The sequence below is a fragment of the Crassostrea angulata genome, chromosome 2 (assembly GCF_025612915.1).
Source record: "Crassostrea angulata isolate pt1a10 chromosome 2, ASM2561291v2, whole genome shotgun sequence".
In the NCBI taxonomy this organism is placed as follows: Eukaryota; Metazoa; Mollusca; class Bivalvia; order Ostreida; family Ostreidae; genus Magallana; species Magallana angulata.
The window spans coordinates 34,632,732-34,643,994 of NC_069112.1; the positions used below are offsets into that span (position 1 = coordinate 34,632,732).

The 11,263-nt window shown below is 32.6% G+C and overlaps 1 long non-coding RNA gene across 1 annotated transcript; it reads right to left on the minus strand.

The window, feature by feature from the left end:
- Positions 1–335: 335 nt before the first annotated feature.
- Positions 336–8,443, minus strand: LOC128171750 (uncharacterized). Its single transcript, XR_008242141.1, has 5 exons — positions 8,385–8,443; positions 4,576–4,644; positions 4,333–4,406; positions 4,064–4,151; positions 336–440 (listed from the first exon to the last, which is right to left on the minus strand). It is a non-coding gene; the product is annotated as an uncharacterized LOC128171750 (long non-coding RNA).
- Positions 8,444–11,263: the final 2,820 nt, after the last annotated feature.

Sequence of the window (11,263 nt, forward strand, 5' to 3'; positions counted from 1 at the left end):
AATATTCTGGAAGGTTAATTTTGTATGATGTTAATCTGCACTGAAAACTCACCCCGTGATTTACTTCTATGTAAAATTAATTGATTTATAACATGCAACTACGTTTTTACTTGTTTTAAAAATCGGGGTATAATTTTAAATGAAATTAAATAAAAATCAACCGCATGATTCCTCATTATATTCACGATTTATATCAGAAAATGGTTTCTATCTTAGATAACTCTCTTATTTGTATTTAATTATACACCTTCTCCGACTACACATGTCGAGTTTGCAAAATATAATGCATCGTTTATTTCAAAGTTTAAAAAAAAAAAAAGACATGAATAATCAGAATGAAATCACTTATTTGTTTATTTGCAGTAGAGCCTTTACAGGAAAAACATTGACTCCAAAATTGATCAGTGTCTAAATAATGGTTTCGATAATGTCACTGCTTTCTGAAATACAACGTGAAAAACAATTTAAATGACACATTAACACATACTAGTAATACAGTTTTTTGTAAGTAATTTATAGTGTCTTGTTCATAACTTGTATTAGGTAATGGTTGACAAGAAAAATCTCCAAAATTAAACAACTGTTTTGCTTATATTTCGATAAAAAGATGGAAGAGATTTTCAAAAACAGATATGAGCTACTAATTAAATTTAAAAAGGCAAACACATAGAATGTATTAAACAATGTTCTAGCAAGTTGGTTCTGTCATGACTTACTTGAATGAGTTAGTTGATATCATTCTTTTAAAATCATTTAGATGAAAATAATACAAATTTTTCTCTCATTCAATGCGTACATTTTTTTGATTGAGTAATGAAATATATTTGTGTTTTTATTCGTCTATTTTGGTATCGATGCAGCACTGAACAGTAATAAAATATTTAACTCAAAATAACGAAAAAGACGCCAAAGAGCTATACATGTCTTTGTTGAAATAGGTTAATCCCTTAACAATTTGATAAATTTTGAATTCCCTGCAATAAAAATGTTTTGTAATTACTTTCAGTAAATTTGGCCCGAAGTCATTCAATTTAAAAACAAAAAGGTAAGAGACAGTCGGACGGACGGAAAACAAGTGGTCAGAATAGTACTTAAACCTCCGGTTCAGGTGAGCTAACAATTGAAAAGTTATCTAGATTTAAAGGATCCAATTCATAATAGCCCAAAATTTACTGAATCTGGATGTATAGCTTGCATGTATGGGCCTAATACGCAGTATAATCTGACATAATTTTCATGTTTAAGTATCTGTATGTAAGAGCGGAATGCGTTCTAATAAATGACCTTTTCCTGTTCTTGAAGAGTTGTCCATGTTGCTTTTAATCTGTTTAAATTAATTCTAAATAAATATTTTCAATGATTTTTGTTTTCCTAATGATTAAATACATACTTCCATCAAAGCATTTATTCATATTCTTAGTGTTTATCTTAAAAATTTAGCTTCTCCCATAGACCGCAACGAAATTTTACTAATTACATACTTATTACTGCTTAGTTAATAACTAATTTATTTCAGTAAATTCTTCGTTTACTCAAAAATGTATTTCATATGATGGATATTAAAGGTTTAAACAAGAGGCCCATGGGCCACATCGCTCACCTGAACAGCAGTTCCTTGTAACATTACATTTCGTAGCATACGCTTTTTCTATTTTAAACATTGAACCCCTTTCTGGGGACCCAGTTATGGTCCAAGGTTTATGGTTGGCTTGACACAACATAAATAGTAACATAGGAATGAAAATGTGAAGCACTGCGGTGGGACCGCACGTACACAACCTGAAAAACTGAACATAGCAGAGTTCCACTTCAAGAGGAATAACTCTCAGACTGTACAGAACACAAGAAAGATAACTCTTGGTTCCACTACATTAGAGTTTACACAATTTGAGGATCCTTGCATGGTAATCTCACAAACTGTAGCATTATAGTTCTCGAGAAAAACTTTTTAAAAACATTTTCAATATATCCTTCTATGTTAAACTTTGAACCCCTCTTGGGGCCACATTATTAGTCCAGTGCTAAAGTTTTAATTATTTGGAATCTACATTATTTAAGGATGCTTGCCTAGTTATCTCACAAGCTGAAGCATTATAGTTCCTTAGAAAAAGATTTTTCAACATTTTCCCTCTATATTTCTATGCTAAACTTTGAACACCTCTTGGGGCCCCAGTATTAGATTGAGATCACGGCTTTTATAATTTCGAATCTACACTATTTGAGGGTGCTGACGTAGTTATCTGACAAATTGATGCATTGTAGTTCTCGAAAAGAAGATTTTTAAACATTTTCCATATATACCGGTACTTCTACATTTAACTTTAAACCCATCTTGGGTCTCTAGTATTAGTCCAGGGGTCACTATTTTAAAACTGTCGAACCTTCATTATACATGGTTGTATGCATGATAGTAATCTCACAAATTGAAGCATTGTAGTTCTCGAGAAGAAGATTTTTTAACATGTTACCTTTATATTTCTTTAATAAATTTTGACCCCATCTTGGGGCCCCAGTATTGGTCCGGGGGTCACAATTTTACCAATTAGGAATCTACATAAGCAATGGATGCATGCATAGAAATTCCACAAACTAAAACATTGTAGTTCTTGAGAAGAAAATTTTTAAACTTTTCCTTTATGTTTTTTAAAATGTTTAAATTTTGAACCCCTCTTGGTGCCCATCAATTGTCCGGGAGTTACAATTTTTTGAATCTACATTATTTTAGGATGTACATGTATGCATAGTAATATCCCAAACAGTTGCACTATAGTTCTTGAGAAGAAGATTTTAAAACATTTTCCTACATATGTTAAAATCTAAACCCCTACTGGGGCCCCACTTTTTGTTCGGGGGTCACGATTTTTATAATCTTCACTATGTATACAACCTTTTGTGTATGTATTGGCATTTTTGGTGAAGTGGTTCTTGAGAAGAAAATTTTTTAGCATTTTTCATATGTAGTTCTATGTTAAACTTTGAACCCCGCATGGGGCCCCAGTCTTGGTCCGAGGGTCACGATTTCTACAATTTAGAATCTTCATTATACATACAAGCTTTTGTGTAAATATTGGCATTTCTGGTGCAGTGGTTCTTGAGAACAACATTTTATGTTAAACTTTGAACCCCGCCTGGGGCCCCAGTTTTGGTCCGAGGGGCACGATTTTTACAGTTTAAAATCTTCACTATATATACAAGCTTTTGTGTAAATATTGGCATTTCTGGTGCAGTGGTTCTTGAGAAGAAGATTTTTAAACATTTTCCTATGTATTTCTATGTTAAACTTTGAACCCCGCCTGGGGCCCCAGTTTTGGTCCGAGGGTCACGATTTTTACAATTTAGAATCTGCACTATGTATACAAGCTTTTGTGTAAATATTGGCATTTCTGGTGCAGTGGTTCTTGAGAAGAAGATTTTTAAAAAATTTTCCATATGTTGTTCTATGTTAAACTTTGAACCCCGCCTGGGGCCCCAGTTTTGGTCCGAGGGTCACCATTTTTACAATTTAGAATCTTCACTATATATGAAAGCTTTTGTGTAAATATTGGCATTTCTGGTGCAGTGGTTCTTGAGAAGAAGATTTTTTAAACATTTTCCTATGTATTTCTATGTTAAACTTTGAACCCCGCCTGGGGCCCCAGTTTTGGTCCGAGGGTCACGATTTTTACAATTTAGAATCTTCACTATATATACAAGCTTTTGTGTAAATATTGGCATTTCTGGTGCTGTGGTTCTTGAGAAGAAGATTTTTAAAGACATGCACCCTAAACTTACTGTTTCGCAATTATCTCCCTTTTGAAAAGGGCTGTGCCCTTTATTTTTACAATTTATAACCCCCTTTCCATAATATGCTTTGTACCAAATTTGGTTAAATTTGGCCCAGTGGTTTTTGAGAAGAAGTTGAAAATGTGAAAAGTTTACAGACGGACGGACAGACGGACGGACGGACGACGGACAGCGGGTGATCAGAAAAGCTCACTTGAACCTTCGGTTCAGGTGAGCTAAAAAAACTCGGTCCTAATATGGATAGGATGCCATTAAAGAAATAATGAAAATAAATATATACTTTACACCACTGCTACAACCGTCTTCTGTTTCCTCCTTCTTCTCTCTTAAATGATGCTTGTCCGTCCACCCCACGTTTGCCAGAATTGCTATATAAATGGTCACATACTTCAAATTATAATTTTTTTTTATATATTTAAAATAGTTCAATACCAGTACCTTTATATGAAATGAATCAATTAATGCACGTTTTTTTTTTTTTTTTTTTTTGAGTGAGATAATATTAATAATTAATTACCTGTTTTTTTAATGATAAAGTTAATTACTTACGATTTATAACTCCATCCATACCGAAAACCGGTAGCTAGTCTGCGTTTGAACACTCCACGTTTCTGTACAAAAGCCTGCAATATATACGGAACAATAATATTGTTACTTTAGGTTAATTATACATATTCTTAATTTCAATATCTTGAAAAACACAGCACTGATTTCACACTAACTAAAACAGCCAAGCAAGTCAACATGTGGCGAAAAGATTAGTTTCGCCCGATGCAAGTTTTTCGTTCGTACCGAACGTGGTTCCGTATATGAAATGTTGATAAGGACCAACGAAATGAGAAGAAAGAGGAAGAGCTTCATCTAAAATTAAAAAACAAAAGTTAATCTATATATTTCATTATACTTAAACTGACAGAATATTTTAAAAAATGTAGTCTTTTAGATAAACACTCATGTATCGATCATGGAAAAAATCCAAATACTTATTAATACTACGCAAAGATCGATGGATGTTTCTTAAATGTCTCTTCTTTTATAGAGTGGGTCTGTGTTCTATATTTTTGTCATAGTCTACATAAGGTCTCATGGCAAGTAAACAAATTTAAGTTAACAAATTCTTGGAGGGATGACCAACTATATATTAAATTATCTTTTTGGTATTCAAACAATTGAACGTTTTCGAAAAAAAAAACAAAAAAACAAGGCCGTAAATTCGCATATAGTGAATAAATAACTTTGTTGTGAATAAAATGATTCAGTTGTTACAGTACCGGACATTAAGTAAAGTAACAAGGCTATGTGGGTTTTTCGTTTGATACCACCAGAACGGAAGTCAATACTTTGTTCATTATCATTTGTAAAAGTATTTAAAACTGTACGGTTCGCTTTGTGAACGGTACGGTACGCTTTGTGAACGGTACGGTACGCTTTGTGAACGGAACGGTTCGCTTCTTGCGCGGTACGCTTTGCTAAAAATAGCTGCACGCTTTGTGAACGGTTTGCGCGCTTTATTAATGAGGTAGGCTAGCCCTGAACGCTTTGATTTTTCTCTATATAATTTCGTTTATTTTTTACCCGATCTACTTCAGCAAGGTGGTAATTATGACATATGATAATGAAATTTTTGGTTAATTTATAAGATATTTTACAAATGTATTTCAATGTACTTAAAATCAAAACTTCCATCCGTTCCCCTGTTTTTAATACGTTTCGTGAAACGTGTACTTAGTGACAACCGGGAAGCGGGGGTAATTTGTATTTTGATAAGTCTGTTATTATTAGTATTTAATTTTAGATAAATCATTAAGATAGATTAAAAGAACTGTTTTACTTTAATCCGATATATTTTTGTTAATTCAGCGAGCTGTCGATAATTTTACAAAGCATCTCAAGTTTTTATTTCTATACATGTACTTGAATTGAAGTCATTAAATATTTCTAATCCATTTAAAATTGCTAAAAAAATTGCCCCGACTATATTCCGATATTTCTTAATTTTCCTTAATCGTTGTCTTGATTCTCGGCTAGTTGTTATTTTTACAAGCATCTTTCTTTTTCTTTATTCATAATTCGTATGATCATTCTTTATTGCGTACTACTGTACATAGTACTATTGCCGATCAAATTCCCTTAGTGAATAGACGATGTAAAATTACACGCAGTTAATGATAAGATAAACAATGAATTTCAGATAAGAGATCTTGAAATCAACTGTTATATAGTTTTTTGAATAATGACACGAATTTCTATTCATTTAAATAATTTCTATTCATTTAAATATTGATTCTACGATTTTCTGCACTTGTGCGTATACACAGATCATACCTACATGTATCCCGTCATCGCTTCTCTTATCTAAACTAAGATTGCGTGTATAGTCAAAATATGACTATGAGTTTTTGTTTTTCCGTTAAACTATACATGTACATGTAGCATATTTCTTACGATATGTACGCAACTGTACAAGTCAAAAGCATTTAATGGCGATATGTATCATTCTGTTGAACAAGTGTCCTCTCTTCACTGTATGCATGCGATTTACAGATGCTGACTAAGCTGTTTATATTTTATTTACGTTTTTACACACAGACTTGTAGAAAACAGGTCACGGAAAAATACCCGGTAATCAACAAATAAATGTTTAAAGTGATACATATATTATGAATTTATCTAGTAACAAAAATAATATGACAGCGAGGGAAAAAGACTCTGATCGCCAGTACATGAGTTATGTAATCATGAAGTCGGAAGGAAATTATTGTTGAATAATTTCAAATAGGAACACTCTTTTTAATAGGGATTTAAGAAAACAAAACAAAAAAGTTTTCATTCGATAATTTTCTTCTAGCCATATAGGAGGAGCCAGATAGCACGCGGCACATGGCGTGATCTGTACTGATTGACAGGCGAAGCACGTGGAGTCCTGAAATAAAATCCCGCTCAAATGACCAACTATAGAAACCTAAAGCGAAATAATATAGTTCAGAGATAAATTTTTAATCTAAGTAATATAATCAACACACAAGTTTCTCTCTCTCTCTCTATCTCTCTGAGAGTGTATGTAATTCTGTGCAAACTATTTGGAATTATTAGATTTTTATTTGTATGAATTTAATTTATTTATTTTAGACTCATTGTTTTCGCAACGATTTCAACACAATCACTAAAAGTTTGAACAGTAGACGATGTATTCAGGTTGATCTCGACGGTTAAAATTTTGACGTTATCTCACATCACACATATTAGATTGAAAATAAATTTAAAAAGAGCTGTGTCTACATCTACTTGCAAAATGTTAAAATCCCATTCAACTATTTACAATAAAATAAATCATTTTTTTGGTACATTAATGTACCCAGTAAATGATATTTTATTGCATGTTAATATTTGTGAAAATCCAGCATGTATAGAGTCGCTGAATTGTTCTATGGATCCACGCGCCGATAGTCTTCCGTGTAGTTGTTTGTGTACATACCTACAGACAGTTCTTTTGTTTTTTTAGAGACTAAGAAAAGCCACGAAACAAACAAAGTAGAAGTAAGATATATTCAGACTATACACACGACAGGTTGTAATGAGTTACCAAACAGGTGTCCGTGGAAAGGTGTGAATACCGGCATCTCGTGTACACCTACATGTATTTAAGCGTCCAAATATACAGAGTTAGTTGTTTAGTACAATAACTGCCAAAAAACAAAATAAGACGATAACACTTGTTGTGTATAGAACCCGAGATGAAAGACGCTGTTGTGTTTCTGATCAGCTTCTGTACACATATATCGCACGAGTGATTTTTGTTCATGTGAAATCACGTCGACATTACCAGTTATGAGGGAAATAAAGTTGAAAGTTATTTTATGAAATGTGTGTACTTTTTTTTCGTTCGATGCTTGCATTTAATTTACTAAGATTTTGTACATGTACATGTATTTATCTATGATATATCATATGAGTGATTTTTTGTTTATTTATTGCTACATAAATAGCTGAAGTACAAATCACTCGAGTCACCGGTAATATGTGGTTGTCTTTTACTACAGTACATCCACATATTAGATCTATTTAAAAACATGATTTGAAATGTTTCCTTTTCTCTTTTTAAATTGGTTTAAATTTTATCTGTAGATTAATTAAAAATCAAAAGGTCCGCGTAACTTAAGTCGGCATTTTTTTTTTAAATTTGAAAGGGATATAAAATTATATATTATAATATTTCAACCGTTGTTTAGCCATAATGTATTTATTTTTAAATATACGCTATTTTTTCAAGTCTCAGGTAACGATCTCTCTTTGTCTCTCATTCATCTCTCTTTCATCTCTCTCTCCTGAGAATCACTTAAAGCTATGACAGGCCCAGTATGTACCCAATGTTTCAAACATTTCATAAAAATAATCAAAAAAATATAACCACGCATTGTGTGAACATTAATAATTTACAATGTTTAAGAAATCGGCGATGCAAGTTTTGAGATGATTACGGTCTTAGAAAGGAAATTAAATTAAAATATTTTGTAACTGTTTTGAAAAGAATTACAGTTTTAAATTTTAGTATGTGTTTTCTAATCCCCTATCAAAAAATCTAGGAAAATATTGAACTTAACTGGTCAGCGATAATCTCCGTCCGTATTCATCGAAAGACATTAGGTCAATAAGCCGTATATGGAAGTTTCACGCTTATTACACGGTACGGTACGCTTTTTTGTCCGTCTGGAGGCGGATCTTGAATAAATTATCTTGCATGCTTTTTCCACGGTACGGTTCGTTTTGTGAACGGTACGTTTCGTTTTGTGAACGGTACGGTTCGTTTTAGAGGTGTAGTAGCACGTTTCAGGGTCTGTACAGATATAGCAAGGAAGGGAATCAAAAACATTATAATATAAGCGTGTTAAGACAATGATAAGTATTTTAAATGCAATGTTACCTTTTGGATGTGAAATATGCAGCTAACGACCACCAATAAACAAGAGAGGATGACACTGAGCGTACTGTAGCACTGTGAGAGTGGATGTTGTAAACTGTACAATGGATGTTAAATAACAAAAGCTGCAGTAATCCAGACGGAGAACTTACGCCATTCAAACATGTTTTATTTTTAAAATGAGCATCAGGCATTCTATTTGAAATTTACCTCAGTGATTGAAGACCATATGTGAATCGATTAAAGTTTAATATTTCAACATTTGTCAATAAAATCTTTCACATCTGCAGTAGTTTCAGTTCAGATGGAAAAAAATCGGTTTGAAAGCATAAGGGACAAATTTAATCACAAATGGATTGATGACAGTACTGTTAGCTTTTGTAAGGCTACAAAACTCTGGTAGTTCGCAGTACAGATAAGGCTACACGTCGCTCTGATATGCTAATGAAGGTATAATGAGATATGACGTCATAATACATGCCCCGCATCTGTATTTCCAAATATGGAAAATACACCGAAAACAGTAGTTTTGACAAAATATACGGTTGATTTAATACTTCATGGGAAAAGCTATAAAAACGAATTACACATATGTGTATATATAAATTTACAACAAGGAGAATATACGAAGAATTTCTATAGGTCTCATATATTTTTCTTTTCTTCCCTCAAAACCAAAAATTAAGAAACTACTAACTCCGCGCATGCAGTAACCTAAAACATGATGCACAACTGATTTTTTTTTCGTTTATAATTACAACAGAGGAAATGCGGGTGATTCATAGTAACCATACTGTCCCTTTTTATAAAGATAAAACAGAAACACTATGTTTAAATAATCTTTTGCATAATGTACTGATAAAATCTATCTCAAAATAAATACGGATTAGACGATACAATGACACTGTGCCTATTTCAGAAGAATACCGCTTATAGAGTTATCTCCCCTTTTTGGATCATTTGTGCGTTTGAAATGTGTTTTGATTTGAGAGACCTGACTGACTGTCAAATTTAATCAAAAAGAAAAGGGCAAGGCGGCTATAGATATTATTGAACTTGGTATGACTTTCTTTCTTTTTTCGTGTACTTAATAAAAACTAATGCTCATTTGTTGAAAAATGAAGGTTTAATTTGTAATTTTAATCGAAATGTACAAGAACGCGCTAATTTTGCAACAAGTAGCCAGTTTCCTTGGAATTTGCATAATAAACGAATTTTACAGCTGAATGAGCATTGATTTCCATGATGTATATATAATTTTGAATAAGTAGGCGTACTACTTACTCCAAACTTTGTTTGTCTTGCCCTTGTCTTTTTTTGTCTCAAATTAGCATTGACGTTTCTTGTCTAAAAGATGCCCACGTGACACTGAAAAGTCACGTGACAGTCAAATTAAGACATGGTCAAGTAAAAGTGACCGATATCTTTGCAAAATCAGTCAAAAAATAGTTTTAAAAAATATATCTTGCAGAAAAAATAAAGCTAAAACAAACGACCTCCTTTTACTGCTGCTTTGAAAGCAAATTGTTGCCTAAACTGTCCTGCGTTGGTGTATGCAGAAGGTGAACGAATTTTTTGTTTGTTGTGTAGACAAAATGATGTACACAACTTACAGAACAAATCCAAAGTTTTCAACAGAGATCCTGCTGTTAGATTTAAGAAAGCTGCTCTAGAGGAACTCAGAAATTCTGCTCAACATAGAGGAGCCATACAAAAATAGATGAAGCGAGTTTCTGTCTTCCATAAAAAAACAAAGACAAAAACATTTTGGTTTCAAAATAATAGGAAAAAACGTTCAACAATGGAGAAAAAGAAGAAGAGAAAGATGCCATAAGAGAACTTCTTTAAGAACTGGAAATCAAGAATCTGAAACTGGAAAATAAGAAACTATGAGAAGAAATAAAAAAAAAAATTCTCATAGAACAAAGGGTACTAAAAAAAAGAGAAGAAAAAAAGATCATAAATGCAAACTGAAATTGAATTTCATAGAAATCAAAAAGTCATATATCATATGTAAACTTAATGCAGAGTTTTCTGATTGTCTGCTAGACATAACTTTCATATGACCATGCTAGTTTTGCTAACTCTCATTATCACATCAGGGGTCCCGAGTTCACTCGTGGGCCACAAGTGGATTCGGGACCCCTGACGTAGTGTCATACAAACAGGAACGTCTATAGAAACTTCTCTTTTAAGCATTTAAGTTATTAATTTCTCTTAATGAATAATTATTCAATCATATTTGTAGATGTCATAATGTATACTTTCGTGTATTTCAAGAGTACAAGCGTCTGGATTCTTATTTGCTTGAATTGCATCAATTGATAATATTAAATATCTTTTTCAATTGTCAGCGTTTTTAACTATCGAAGTACTGAGAGAATAAATAAGTACATGACATGTTTCTACCTTTAATATATCTCTGAGATGTACTCTCACATCTGCAAGTTTTTGTTTTGATTTCTTTTTTTTTTATTTGTTTTTGTTTTACGTCCGTGTTTAAACGGACAAAAGAAGGCGTCCCATGGTTGGCATCTCTATAAACGCAGTCGGAAAGTTCAT